The sequence below is a fragment of the Macrobrachium nipponense genome, chromosome 25 (genome assembly GCF_015104395.2).
Source record: "Macrobrachium nipponense isolate FS-2020 chromosome 25, ASM1510439v2, whole genome shotgun sequence".
Taxonomy (NCBI): Eukaryota; Metazoa; Arthropoda; class Malacostraca; order Decapoda; family Palaemonidae; genus Macrobrachium; species Macrobrachium nipponense.
This window is the reverse complement of record NC_087214.1, coordinates 26538793-26554826: the sequence shown is the minus strand read 5'-3', so window position 1 is coordinate 26554826 and position 16034 is coordinate 26538793.

Genomic DNA, 16034 nt, shown 5'->3' with positions numbered 1-16034 from the left:
AAATGGTGATTGTTTCCCTTGAAGTTGACGGCATTTTCGATTCAGATGGATGTTCTTGGACTCTGCAGAGAAATTTAAGTTTCTGCTTGATGTGAATATTTTCTTTCTGTTTTAAATGATAAGGGTCAGATTGTTGAAACTGAACTTGAGAAAGCAGCAGAAGAAATTCTTTCCTCAAAGGCAGAAACTGTTTTAAACAGTGATTCTAAAGTGTACGACGAAGAACTTTATGGAGGAGAACAGGAAAGTAGTAGAATTTGCTTTAGAAAATACCTTTAGAGATAGTGAAGGAAGGTTAGTTATGCCTCTGTTATGATGGGAAAGTAGCTCATTTGCTTGGAAAGAATCAAAGTTTGTCAAAAGCAATATTAAATGTCAAATTTTAAGAAATTTAGTAAAAAGGATAATGCTTTACATATGATTGATGAGGTTTTTAAAGAACAGGAACAGCTAGGCATTATAGAGAGAGTGTCTACCTCGAGCAATTCTTGGAGGATAACCCCCAACATAGCTTTCTACCTCACATGCCAGTGTTCAGAATGGACCATGAGTCGACAAAATGTCGTAATGTATTTTTGTCCAATTTGTGTGAATCTGACCCCAGGTAAACCTATAACATTATCACGTAATCAAGCAATTTTTGCTGGTCCTTGTTTGAATAAGAAGATTTCAACTTCTATTTTACAGTTAAGGTTTAATGAAAGTTTGATATGTTTTGATATTAAAAAGGCATTTCTGATGATTAAGTTGGTGCCTTCAGATCAAAGTAGGTTACTCTTTTATTGGTATAGAAATGTATCTAAAAAGGACTATTCCTTACTTGTTTATAAACATTGCAGACTACCATTTGGTTTGCCATGTAGTCCAGCTTTATTAATGTTAGCACTTTATAAAATTTTGATGTTAGAGGTCCAAGGTGACAATATTGATGTGAAGGAATTGAAGAAAGAGTTATATAACTTAGCTTACATGGATAACTTGGCTTTCACAACCAATGATGCTGAAAAGTTGAAATGGCCTATAAGAAACTTAAAAGTATATTTTCTCCCTATCAATTTGAACTACAGCAATTCATAACTGATGACTCTCTGCAGCAAACATATAGATGAAGGTAAGGAAAAGACTCCTACAAAGGTAAAATTGCTTGGGTGATCTGGGACAGAAGTAGTGATACTCTGTCGACAAGTAAGTTGGTACTTGATAAGGATGCAACAACCAAAAGACAGATTTTAAGTTCAATTGCAGCCAATTTTGATGTGTTTTCATTTTATGGTCCCTTATTAAACAGGGCTAGATTATTTATGCATTCGCTACAGTGCAGAAAAGAAGTTGATGGACGATACTCTATCGGATAATGAATTACGAGAGTGGACTAATATTTGCAAGCAAGTGAATGGTGTTCCTGAAATTCCAGTGAAGAGATTTGTTGGTCGTAGAAATGATCCTTTCCAACTGATTGCTTTTTGTGATTCTAGCAAGCATATATATGGAGTTGTACTCTTTATCAAGAACTTGAGAACAAAGGAGGTAAGTTTTCTTCTATCAAAAAATAGAATAATTGGGCGCCAGTTAGAACTAAAGTCTATCCCTTCTCTTGAATTTCAATCTCTTGTGCTTGGTACGGAAACTGTTGTTGATATTTATAAAGAACTCTGTGGTTCAGAGAGTATCTCCATTAACTAACAAAGTTTGGTAGTATCTCAAGATAGTTGCAGTGCACTGAGCTGGCTAAATTCTCGAACAAATAGGTTTGATAAATTAAGGAAACTAAGTATTTTTATTATGAACAGGTTGCACAGAATCGAGAATTTATGTGAAACTGTCCCTGTGACTTTCAAATTTTGTACAGGTATGATAAATCCTGCAGATTGTACTACCAGGTCCTTGTCTTATAAGAGGTTGATAAAATCAAATTTTTTCACAGGACCTGATACCATTCAGGATATCTTGGAAGATGACCATTTGGATGTAACAATCCCAAATCCTTTAACCAACGTGCTTGAAGTTTCAGAGGGCCAGTGTGAGATAAGGAGTGTGACAGAGCCAGAGATGGGAGATATTTTAAATTCAACAATTCCAAGTTCCAGTTGGCTTCATTTGATTTCTGTCTACAAATATGTACTGACATTCATAAACAATGTCAAACTGAAATTGAAGAACAAATCTGGCAAGTATGACCATTTTGAAGTTTTCAGTAATGAAGAAATTTCTTTGAAAGCATGGCAGATGATCATTTTGCATGATCAACAGCAAAAATTTTCCTGAAGTTTTTAGATATTTCAGAGAAAGAAACCCTCAAATTAGAGATATTCCCAACATAGTGAGTCAACTGAATTTATTCATTGATAAGAAATCTGGTTTACTAAGAGTTAAAAGTAAATTTTGTAAGTGGAGAGACTGTAAATATGAATTCCCCATTCTTTTGGCTAAAAACAGTAAATTGACCGAAGAAATCCTAAACAAATTTCATGTTAAGTTAGCTCATTCTGGAATATATGCTACATTATCTGAGGCTAGGAAACAGTTTTGGATTCCTTGTAGTTTTTCTACTGTAAAAGAAAGTCTTGAAGCTTGTGTTCACTGCCGTAGATTTAACAGTAGAACTATAAAATTAAACCAGTCTCCATATAGGGAATTTAGGGTTTCTCCTCCAACCATACCTTACAGGTACATTTTCATAGATTATTTCGGACCTTACTGGGTATATTGGATGGGTAAGAAATCAAAAGTTTGGATATTTATGTATCACTTGCATATGGTCGAGGGCCATAAATCTTAAGGTATGTGTAGACCTTTAGAGATTTCCTTTTTGAGAGCACTGCAGCTCCATTGTTTCGAGTTTGTGGGGTACCTGAACTCTGTTTAAGTGACCAAGGTTCACAGCTAACTTCGGGTGCAGAACTGTTGAAAACTTTCTAAATGATAAGGACACATTATCTTATTTCAGGGAGAACAACATAAAACCTTTGAGTTTCCAGCAATACTATAAAGGTCACAGTGAACTTGGTTCTTTAGTGGAATCGTGTGTGAAGATGGTTAAGAGGCTTATTGAAGGTTCTGTTCGGAACATGGTCCTAGAATATTTAGATTTTGACTTTGCTGTCCAAAATATTGTACACTTAGTAAATCGTCGTCCAATTGCCTTTAAAGAATATTTACGAAGCAATGATGGGACTGAACCTGTACCCCTCTCCTATAACTCCAGAAATTTTAGTTAAAGGACACGAATTAAATTCCTTAAATATTATTCCCCATTTACATCCTTTACCTAGGGCAGATGATACTTGGGTTCCTGATATATCTCCATTGCCCATGTGAAGGACAGTCACAGAAAGTTACGAAAGGCTAGGGAAAGTATAATAGAGATATATAATAACGAGTTTGTTGTGCAGCTTGTGAACCAAGCAACTGATAAACGAGGTAGATACCAACCTGTTAATCATAAGCTATTGGAAGTTGGAGACATTGTTCTTCATTAAGAACCCCTTCTCAAACCTACTAATTTTCCAATGGGTATTGTTAAAGAGATAAAAGTGAACTCTTGGGTGAAGTAACTGGTGCAACTGTACTCAAAGGAAAAAGTAGGAAGAAACTAAAAGGCACGTTTCCTCTTTGATTCCATACTTTACAAAAGGGAATTTGAGGCTAAATTAGCATAAGGCGCAATCAACATGTGATGGTAAGCAGAGTAAGGAAGATTTAGTTAAGGAGAGACCCAAGAGGCAAAGTGCAACGATTGGGAAAGAGAGGGTAAAGAAACTATTTGAGGATGATTTAGCGTAATCATTTATCTATATTTCCATTCAATTTTTCTTAGAAAATTGAATCCCCTCGTGGGAGTGTAGAAAAATGCACACTTGTGCGCATTTTGTTTTGTTTTTTATATATTATATGTATAGAGTTTGGTGTGGTTTTTATGTTAATGTTTGCTCATGAATAGCTATTTTTTTTATATTAAAAGCAAAATGCATTTTATTTGCATCCCTAAATACCTCTTAGGACAATTAAAACGTAACGAGCCATTCCTGAACCATATATTTAAGTTTGTCAGGTTGTTCGCCACCTAACACCAGGCTTAGAAACCGTTGTCGGCAGCGAGCGACCTGAAGAAGGCAGTACGGAGAGCTCAGCGTAAGCTACAGGACCAGATCAGTCTTCTCCGGATTTAAAAAATTATTACAGCTAAGAAGCAATGGCTGTCACAAATTAATTTGAGGACCGTGGCTCTAGGACGTAATTTCTCACGGAAATGAATGTCATCGACTTGAACACCTACTACTCAAGAGCTCTACAGAAGATTCCATCATCACCACTACCTTCGTCACTGCTTTATTATGGACCTAAATGACTGGCTATTTGTTGAGGTAAGGTTTGCAATATGTACGGTGCATTTGCTTTGCAAACTTTTAACAATAGTTACGTTATTAGTATAACTAGTGTCTAGCAAACCAAAACCCATATATATATAATTAAAATCGAAGAAGGTTTTAGATTACGTTAACTTTTGTCATTCATGCAGTCATCACTTAAATTTATTTACATTTTTGAACGTTAAGGGCACTGTAAGGAGTTATTTAGATAAATTTATTGATATGAAAGTTTTATATTTCCGTATAGTTCACTTAACGTACAAGATTTTTTCAAGACTAAGCACATATATGCACATTCATGTTTGTGTAGCCCTTGCATTTCAAGTTTTATAATGTTACGTGTAATGGGTTACAGATCCTTCCTGATGTTTCGGAAAATAAGGGCAATAGTGCGGACCGAATGCAGGTTCTCTGACGGATAGAGCGAGAACGTCCACGCTAAGTTTACAAAGTTTTGCAACTACGACCAGGATCATCCTATTCGCCAGTCATATCCTATTTTCAATTCAATCTAGTTTTTTCAGTTTATTTTGTGAAATTAAAATAATTTGTATAACATATTTATGCTTTACCTATATGTTAAATTGCTCTTTGTGTACTGCTTTTCGAAAATATATATATATATATATATATATATATATATATATATATATATATATATATATATAATATATGATGTTTGTTATGTCCTCAATAACACAGTTATATATATATTATATATATATATATATATATATATATAACTGTGTTATTGAGGACATAAACATCATCTGACCAGCAACTTTAACTTTAACCTCAAACTATTTAAGATGTCAAAGGCTTCGATCGACAGCAAATAAGGCTTAGGACAGAAATGGGAACTCTCTCTCTCTCTCTCTCTCTTCTCTCTCTCTCTCCTTCGCAAGTGACCAACAGAGAACACAGTTTTTAAACATCAATTAAAAGAGAACCACAAAAACTCCTCTGAAGACAACGGACACTTTTTCTCTCCCGAGATATCGACGACGATGAAATCCTCCAAGTACTAATAAACTTACATCTCTCCTAGAGAATCCACACAAATGCCTTTAGCACATCCGTGTCACACACGCCGCCACCAGTGCCATATACGACACCTAATAAAAGATTTCGAGTGTCATAACTGACACGGCGTCTAACAAGGGAGGCCCCCTTTTGATTTACTGGTCTCATGCCAAGTGGACGGAATGGAGATTGAAGTTTCTAAAAGGTGTTTGTCCTTAGGGAATATTGAAGCTTGGAGCTAGAGAAGATTGAGAGAGACTAGGACGAGAGAGAGAGAGAGAGAGAGAGAGAGAGAGAGAGATGCATGAAAATTGAGTAATCTTTTCAGTAATTAAAAGAATGCTAAGAAAACAGACGAGAACGGTATAAATAAACATGAAAAAAACCTATTTGGAACCCTTTTATTTGACCGTCATTCCCAGTCTCTTGGGAATACCAGGTTTCACTTATATTCATTATATCTATTTTCTTTTCAATTTGGGTTAGTTGATGGTTTGCGTGTTTTCTCCTTCATTTAATATGGATAATAATAAGGATTTTCCCACGTCTCTTTCCTGTTCTGGTATGTTGTTCTTTTCTTCATTTCCAGAATTTCTGACATTAAAAAATCCAACTTTTCCATAATATTTGATCTTCCTTCATCATAATTATTTATTTTGTGTCTGAATCTGCAATTTTCTCCGTATCTGCAATATCCTCTTGCATCGTAAATACAGTATTTATCTCTTGAGTAGAATTTTGGAGCTGTTGCTTGGAAATTCTTTGCTAACACTCCATATCGCAGTGATGGCTTGCTTTTTTCCTTCACCTCATATTCTTTGTTCCTCTCTTTATTTTTTCTTTCTTATTTTGGATTTTCAATAAACAACCCCCCAAATTTAGATTTTGGATTGCATTATTTAATTGATTTTGATTCATGGCTACAAGGGTGCATATATTTAAATTTTTGTTGAACTACATCCTTTCCTTCTTTTAGGTTTTTGCATATTTTTGGATGTAGATCTCTGCAATCATCCTCATATCCGTCTAGGTATGCACATTTACATAGATTTCATAGTGTGACATATTTGGGTGTTTGTAATAACATCTTTTTCTCCGAATCTGCAATTATTCCCTCTTTCAAAAAGGTGCAGACTTTTTGTCTTTCTTGTCTATTTTTTCCTCTTTCCCATCAGTGTGCAGATCTGGGTAGAGCCTCTTCAGGATTTTCTTTTGTGTTGTCATTTCGTAATTTATTTCTTCGTATGTATGCTGCTTGATTGCCTTATATGTAGTATCAATGAGTATCTCTGCATCCATACTTTTAACTTTTTCTTTGTTTTCCTGATTTTTTTCTGTCATTTCAGTTTTGTTTACATCTCTTCCATTTTCCTCTTCTTCTTCTTCCTCTTCCTCTTCTTCTTCATCCTCAACTATTTGTACATTAAGTCTTGATTTAATAACATTGTCTATCCATGATAGTCATCTTGAGCAAAAAAATCTGGTATCCTTACTCATATCTTGCATTACTTCAGCACATTGAGGTTGCGTCGGAATGTTGCATGCAGAACATTTTCTGATCAGGTTTTGTGGATTAACTATGCTATACCACACCTTACACAGTTTGCATGCTTTTGGCATTCTTTTTCCTATTGCATCAATCAGGATATTCACAATGATCACCCTTATTCATTTTCTTGTCGGAATATGTATTGATGTAAATTTTTCTTTATGAGTCTCTTGACCACTTAGATTTTATTTGGAACTTCTTCAATTATTTTCAAGATGTTTTCTGTTGATTTGTTCCAATTTGAAGGATCATATCCTTCTAATATGTCTATGAATGCTTTTGTATCTTTTTGGTTAGGACTGTTGCTGATCTCATAGATGAGAAATGCCAGCTCCCTTCCTGCTACCTCATCGTATTGAGAATCTGCTAAACACGCTAAATTTCGCCATTTTTTTCCACAGTTGGAACTTACTGCCATCTTGATCTGATTTACAGTATTTCACTTGATAAACTAACCTAGTAGATGCTTTATCCTACTATTTTCACACTAATCTTATCACCGACAGTTCACGAACACTTCTAGGTATTTTTCAATTTCCAGACTATGTTAAACGTGATATCTGTTGATTAATCAGACTGTGCGCATAAACGTCTCACCAAGCAAAATGAGAGAGAGAGAGAGAGAGAGAGAGAGAAAAGTAAATATGAAAAAAATAGCAGAGAGAGAGAGAGAGAGAGAGAGAGAAAGTAAATATGAAAATAGAGAGAAGAGAGAGAGAGAGAGAGAGAGAAGTAAATATGACAGAAGAGAGAGAGAGAGACGAGAGAGAGAGAGAGAGAGAGAGAGAGAGAGAGAGAAAGGTAAAAGGTAAATATGAAAACGCCGTGGGTCAGATAAGCAAGGGCGGGAAATAAGATGCAGTTTTTTTTTTTCTTCTTTCTTTCTTTTGGGGGCGGGGGAGGGGGGAGAGGTGGTTGCAAAGCCAACAATATTATTACATAAAAAACCTGCACACGAGAGACTGTTTCCACTGGAAAAAATAACGTTTACTGCTTTACCGCAGTAATGAGGATAAGTAATACAAAACTCCCCTCCCTCCCTCCCCCCACATCCCCCACCCTCTCTCTCTCTCTCGGCCTCTCTCTCTCTCTCTCTCTCTCGTCATGTACTGATCACCGAATAATGCGTCGTCACCTTGAAAAGTTTGACATCTGAAGTCAAACAAAAACAAATAAATACTAAAAAGAGCACCAAATTCTTTCACCTTGGAACTCCCAATGGAAAATAATCCTTCATTTAGAGCACAAACAATTTATGCTTCATACATTCCGACCGTTCATCAATTCATCCACACAGAACTGAAACACCATTTATTAATAAATCCGAACTGAAATAGCGGACGTTCCTTCCGGCCAGCACATCCGACGGATGGAATTCATTTCCACGAAGACAGAATGACAGAGACAGGGAAGGGAATTCGATGAATGAAAATGGGTCTGACTGGAAGACCTTCTCAGCTGGACCCAAAAGGTCACCAGAGCAGCATTTACATATCCTGGAGTTTATCCTCATTTTTGCTAAATAAAGAGACAAAGAAAACGGGATCATTTCTCATGATAGTCAACATTCAGGATAAATAACGTGAACAGTCATTCTGAATAGATTCAGACCTTTTCCTCCCGGGAGACAGAAACCAGATTTGCCGAACAGCGGAAGCAACAATATGCAGTGAATGTTCCTCCTCACTGTGGAACTTCTCAGTTCCCGAGGTTCTTTATTCCTCACAGCGTTGCACTGTGGAACAGTCCCACTACCGAATATGTCGCACAATTGGAACCTCCAAAGTTCAACATTTCTTGTATTCCAACCTTTTCTCCCATTTTCATCTCTTAATTTAATTTGCTAATCTATATTTTCTTCTCTAATAACTGACCTCTCCTTCTGTATATATATTATGATCTGTCACTTCTTTCTGATGAACACCTTAACATTCCTGGAAAGCTTGAATTTCGAGCCATTGGCCCCTGTGGTGGGCTTGTTCCATATGATTAGGGTTCATATTCTTAATAATAATAATAATAATAATAATAATAATAATAATAATAATAATAATAATAATAATAATAATAATAATAATAAGAATAATAATTTACTTCTTATCACACTTGTATAAAAAGAATTAATATTTTTCGAACGTCTCAGCCAACCTCCCCCCCTCCATTTTTTTAAGTGTTCCTTAAAAGTATCCATATGGCTGGGCGGTCAAAGTATATATAAAAACAAATGTTCAGTGGCAAAAATAAAAGAATAAAAAAGTAGTTCCGTGGAAGGAGGGAAGCGATAAATTGATGGCCTCATCAGAGGCAGAGAAAAGACAAATTAATTACCTGGAGAGTGATCTCAAAAAATAATAAATTTCTCCCAAAAACATAATTAAAATCAAGGACGGGAAAAAATAAAATTTATGAGTTACGCTGCTGTGGCTCGAATACATATATTAGCGAGGGCTGAAGTCCCTCATTTCCCCCCTTGGGGAAGGAGGAGTTATATGAATAATTGGGATAGATCCTGAACACTAATTAGGTTATGTATCTCTCTCTCTCTCACTAATACATGCTCGAGTAAACTTGGGAAGGAATATCTATGGTCTACAAACATACACGTACACAGACATATATACATACATACATAATATATATATATAATATATATATATATATATAATATATATATATATATATAACATATAAATAATATATATATAATATTATATATATATATATAATATTAGATATATATATGATATATATATACTATTATATATATATATATATATATATATATATATATATATATATATATATATAGGGATATCTAAAACGTCATTTCATGATAAATAATCTCTTTACTCTTTCCCAATACTAATCTCTGGACCTAAAGTGGTGTGTGAGAGAGATGAGAGAGACGAGAGAGAGAGAGAGAGAGATGAAGAGAGAAGAGAGAGAGAGGAGAGAATACTGGATCAGCAAAAGGAAAAGCTGAAACATGAGGAGAGAAAGAGAAATAGCTCCAAAGTTCCCTCCAAAGTTCGGGAGACAAGTGAACCTTTTTGTCCTAAGTTCATGTGAAGGAATTTGTTCAGAAATAAACAAAAAAATAATAATTTCTGTCTTTTGACACGTGGGAAATTAAGGTGAAGGACTAAAAAAGAAAGATATTTTAATAACAAATTTCTTTCTTTTGTGCAAAACTTTTACGAGGTTTAATATAATTAAAAAATGCATTCCGATTTCATTATTTGTAAATAATAGAGATGAAAATCTCGGGACAAAGAAAAATAAATCGGATTCATTTGAAGTGTAAAGCATGAAAAATACTTTTAACAAGACGACTCTATTTTTCCCTCAAGAAAATCCCAGGGAGCATTTATATCATATACAATACTTTTCCTGGGATCAGATTCTGAAGCTTCTGTTCCCCACCCTTTCCCGTCCCCTTCCCTAAACACGCCCCCCCCCTCCACCCTCCTTCAGATCAGATTCTTTCTCATGTTCTCTAGGCAAAAATAGCTGCTTCCCTTTTACAACCATTCAAATGTTCGTGTTTCTAACTGAAGAGGTCGTTTCTACTTTCGTACAAAATGAACACAACAACAAAGACAGTTTTATCTGTACAGGATCAATATTAAAGTTTTACCGTTATGGTTTCACACCTCCCTGTATGAGGGTAGTGCCGTCGGTGCACCTCACGTGGTGCACTGTAGGCGTTACTAACGGTTGTTTGCACGTTTCTTCGGCCCCTGGCTACGTACACCCGTTTTTTAGCATTTTACTTCACCTCCTTTCCCGCTTCCTTCCTTTCTTCCTTCCAGCCTGCTGTCCAACCACTCCAACTCCCTCTTGTCACTGCCTGAAGCGCTCAGTGGCCGAAAGTTTCAAGCGTCTATCACAATGGCGTTGATGAGGAAACCACAACTACTTTGCATCATCTCTCCCCAAGAAATCAAAATGGAGGACAGACAGCAGAAGGAATGAGTTTCCAACCTTTAAAACTTAAGCAAAAGAGGAATTCACGATACGACAGTAATGAATTCATTCTCTTTCTCGACAAATTCTTCTTCGTCGGTGACCTTCGAACTTTTCATCACAGCTTCGCAAAACAACAAACATTCAAGGATTCATTCAGGAGTTCAATGCTCAAATGAACTAACGTGAAAGGAAAATAATGAATTCGAGGACCGAGAAATCTGTTGCAATTCAGGCTGAAATATAGACTGAAACCAATGCTTCAGAAACACCTGAAATTGCGAATGACACTATCACTTGTATAGAGGTAGGAACGACTGATTAAACGTTTACTTATACGAATTAACTGCTTCCTTTCTCCTACCATATTATATACCTCAGCCTCCAATGCGTCTCCCAGGTTGACATTTACACAAAATACCTGAATGTTACTTTCTCACCTCCAAATTACTTTCAAACTCCTTCACTAGTCTCTGCAGTTCTTCTTCGCTATCTCCAGTCAGCACTGTGCAACTGGTAAACACCAACCAATCCACACACTAATCATGACTCATTTTCGTGCCCGACAACTTTGCAGCTATGTCCACTTCCACGATAGAACTGCACAGTCATGGAGACTTAACACATCCTTGTCTCAGACACATTCTCACAGGAAACAAGTCACTCTCTCACCAACAAATTCTCTCACACGTTCACTTCAAATTCTTCCATCAGCAAAAATTTCATTGCTCCATCATCTTAATCTCCATCGCTGGGGACAATAAAATTATCTATGCCATCATCTTGTCTTAGCGATCACGAATTTTAAAAGTGCCTCTGACGAATGGTTCTAAAACATTCAGATCTTAACCCTCTCCGGTCTGGACGGGCTGAACAATTTGTTGTTCCTGTCTTGGTACTTTACCCGTCGGTGAACAGTTGAAGAGTTAGATGCATTGAAAGTTCCCACAAAATGCTTTCTAATTTTACCCGTGTATTTTTTATCATGATTATAGTGGTACCATTGGAAAGCTGAACGTTTATTCAAGCGTATATTAAAACTTCTTAAAAATAAAATAACAACTACCACCGTTTTAGATGTGATAAAATAGGACCAACAATAATTTTTAGCGTTTCTTATTCTCTTTGTCTGATTTCAAAGGTCGAAAAATATATTTTCTGGTTATTCAAATGTAATGAATTTTACTTAAGTAGATAGAATATTTCTTACTTACAGTGATGGTAAATATTTCAGTCAACATTAATTGTTATTTTATGAATGGCAAGGCAATAAACAGAAGCATCCATCGAGCATTTCATGGATGGTTAGTTTATAGCCGACGCTGGCAGCACTGATGGCTAGATAAGTTCCTCATCGTCTTAGCTCCTCCTCCTGTCTTTGACGTTCAGCGTCGGCCTGGTTGTTATAAACAACAACCAAGGTCATAGTTACATCGCGTCACGTGGTAGATTACTGCTTTATTCTTATGTTGTTTTATCAGTTCTTGTAATGCTTGTTTCTTGTCGTGCTTATCTGACTTTATCATATTTTCACACGTCTACATTCACTCTTTTGTTAAAAATTCTGAATAATGAAAAATAATCCTCCTCATGCCTTTCACCTTCAGAGCATAGAAGCCTCACTGGCATTTTCTTCTCGGGCTTTTGTCACAGTATGTTTATTAAGAAGGCAATAGTGATACGTAATAGTAAAATAGTAAAGAATTTATGGTGATTTCAACCTCCATAGCTGTATATTGTAGGCCTACAAATGAAAATGTAATTATAGCATGAGCTTTCGTGTGTTTTCAAAAATACTTCAATATAAAATTAAATATTAAGCAAAAACGAAGAGTCAATCTTAAAATGAACAATCAGTAGTTATAGGGTGATTTAAAAACTGATTTATTAACAAGAATACATTTTATAACCATCGATTCCATATCCTCAACGAACTCCGGTCAGTAATAAAGTTATATCGTCGTTATGATCTTGTTCAGTAGTTGGGGCTCTTTTAAAATCATACCAAATAAGCAAGATATAGTGTTCTGTTTTCAACAATTAATTATTAATTAAAAGAAGATAGAATATTTAAATTTGTCACGGAAGATTCAATCTACGATGCAATGTCTTCATTTTATGTTGAAAGTATAATATAATATATAAATATATATATATATATATATATATATATATATATATATATATATATATATATATGTGTGTGTGTGTGTGTGTGTGTGTGTGTGTGTGTGTGCGTGTGTGTGTGTGTGTGAATAAAGTTACAGCTACGAAAGAAAACTGAAAACACTGGAGATGCTAAGTACTTTCGTCTTAGTAATAAGACGAAAATACTTAACATCTCCAGTGTTTCAGTTTTCCTTCGTGGCTGTAACTTTGTTCATATAATCATCACACTTTTAATTTTTTGCGATTTAAAAACAATCATATATGTTTATATTTATATATGAAGATAAAAGGCCCATGAAACACTATTTGAACGTTGCAACCACATAATCCGAGCACTTCCGTCTGTGCCCTTGTTCACTGGTACAATATGGACAGATGGTGTTACAAAGCATAAGTAGCTGTGGCAGTAAGTCTCTGTAGGTATGCATGCCATCAGAGACTTATTGCCACAATTAATTATGCTTTCTATAATACTATTGAAACACACCATCTGTCCATATTCTACCAGTGAACAAGGGCACAGAAGGAAGTGCTCGGATTATGCGGTTGCAACGTTCAATTAGTGTTTCATGGGCCTTTTATCTTCATATATAAATATAAATATGTAGTTTTGTTTTTAAATCGCAAAAATTAAAAGTGTGATGATTATATGAACAAAGTTACAGCCACGAAGGAAAACAAAAACTGAAACACTGGCTTAGATCGTCTTATAATATAATTATTACATATTATAATATATGTATATATATATATATAATATATATATATATATATATATATATATATATAATATATATATCAAAAGGTGCGAACATGTAGACATCGAGGGTTACCGAAACTCAGTAGATCAGTTAAGAGTTTATTATGAGATACGTTTTCGTTCATCATGACACATCATCAGTCTGTAATGTAAAAATCAATTCACATTTTATAAAAAATATAATTAAAGTTTACATGCTATTTTAAAAGGAAACCATAAAATACTAAAGTTATTCATAAAAATTATAGTTAAAGCTAAAAATACTCAAAATTATTTAAAAGGTGACATTAAAATTGTAGAAATTTAGCATTAAAAAGGAATATTAACCTTAATAAAGCGAAGGACAAGAAAGGAATGGCTGCAGGACCGCCGTTTGCCCAGATCTCGACTACGCTAAGAAAAGTTGAGTAGAGGATTGACTAGAATTGAGGGAAAGGACGAGGTGCTTGATATGTAAAGACTCAAGTGTCGTGGATATATTGGGCTATGCTTGGTATTGTCAATTATCGAAAAATGTTTTTGTAAAATTGAAATTAACAAAAAACATTTTTCGATAATTGACAATACCAAGCATAGCCAATATATAACGACACTTGAGTCTTTACATATCAAGCACCTCGTTTCCTTCCCTCAATTCTAGTCAATCCTCTACTCAACTTTTCTTAGCGTAGTCGAGATCTGGACAAAACGGCGGTCCTACAGCCATTCCTTTCTTGTCCTTCGCTTTATTAAGGTTAATATTCCTTTTTAATGCTAAATTTCTACAATTTTAATGTCACCTTTTAAATAATTTCAGTATTTTTAGCTGTTAACTATAATTTTTATGAAAAACTTTAGTATTTTATATTTTCCTTTTAAAATAGCATGTAAACTTTAATTATATTTTTTATAAATGTGAATTGATTTTACATTACAGACTGATGATGTGTCATGATGACACGAAACGTATCTCATAATAAACTCCTTAACTGATCTACTGAGTTTTCGGTAACCCTCTGATGTCTATATATATATATATATATATATATATATATATATATATATATATATATAGATATATATATATATATATATATATAATGAATGGCATTGTCGCTTCTAGAAAGTCGGATCTTTAATAAAAAGAGTATGGCCAGCAGAAACTTCAGCATTTTTTCGTTAAAACTTTATTTTCATCGAACGCCTGTTACGATTCAATGTCTCCTGTTTTTTTAGTAATAACGTAATTTTCTTAGTTGTTCACGTGTGGTTTGTGTTTTTAAGTGTTTTGCTTGTTTATTTATTTTTGAAGTGTCCATTGGTACTTAGTAGCTTTTGCTTTTTTACTGTCGATCTCTTATTCAATTAGTTACCGTCATACTTTTATATAAAATTCGAATTTCACTGATATATTGTTAATTAATCTATATATATATATTTTTTTTAAATAGCAAAATTTATTACTGTGGCCCCATTTTTTTTTAGTCTGATTTGAATGTTATAGAATTTTAATTTTTTCCTTGTTTTTAGCCCTGAAGATGGGATTTGTATCCCGAAACGTAGGCGTTCGATGAAAATAAAGTTTTAACGAAAAAATGCTGAAGTTTCTGCTGGCCATACTCTTTTTATTATATATATATATATATATATATATATATATATAGATATATATAATATATATATATATATATATATGTATTATATATATAATACATATATATATGATATATATATATATTATATATATATATATATATATATATATATATATATATATGTATATATATGTATGTATATATATATATATATATAATATATATATATATATATATATTTATATTACATATATTATACACACACACACACACACACACACACACACATATATATCATATATATATCTATCATATATATTATAATATATATATATAATATTATATACATGGCATAATGCTTCTCTCATTCTACAATATATGTTGCACTTGTGGTAACTTTAACTGCTTCAGTAACAAATGATGTTACTAATAGTAAGTTATACCATAGCAAGTTAGAAAAGACAAATTGCTGTTTATCACAGATCCGGCAATAAACAAAGATGGGGATCAGGAAGTCAAGCAATTTTTGTGTAGTTCAGTTCAGTTCACTATAACGAATCCAGGTAACAAAGTCATAGATAAAAACGTCCCAGAAAAGCTCATAATTATCTTTATGGCATAAA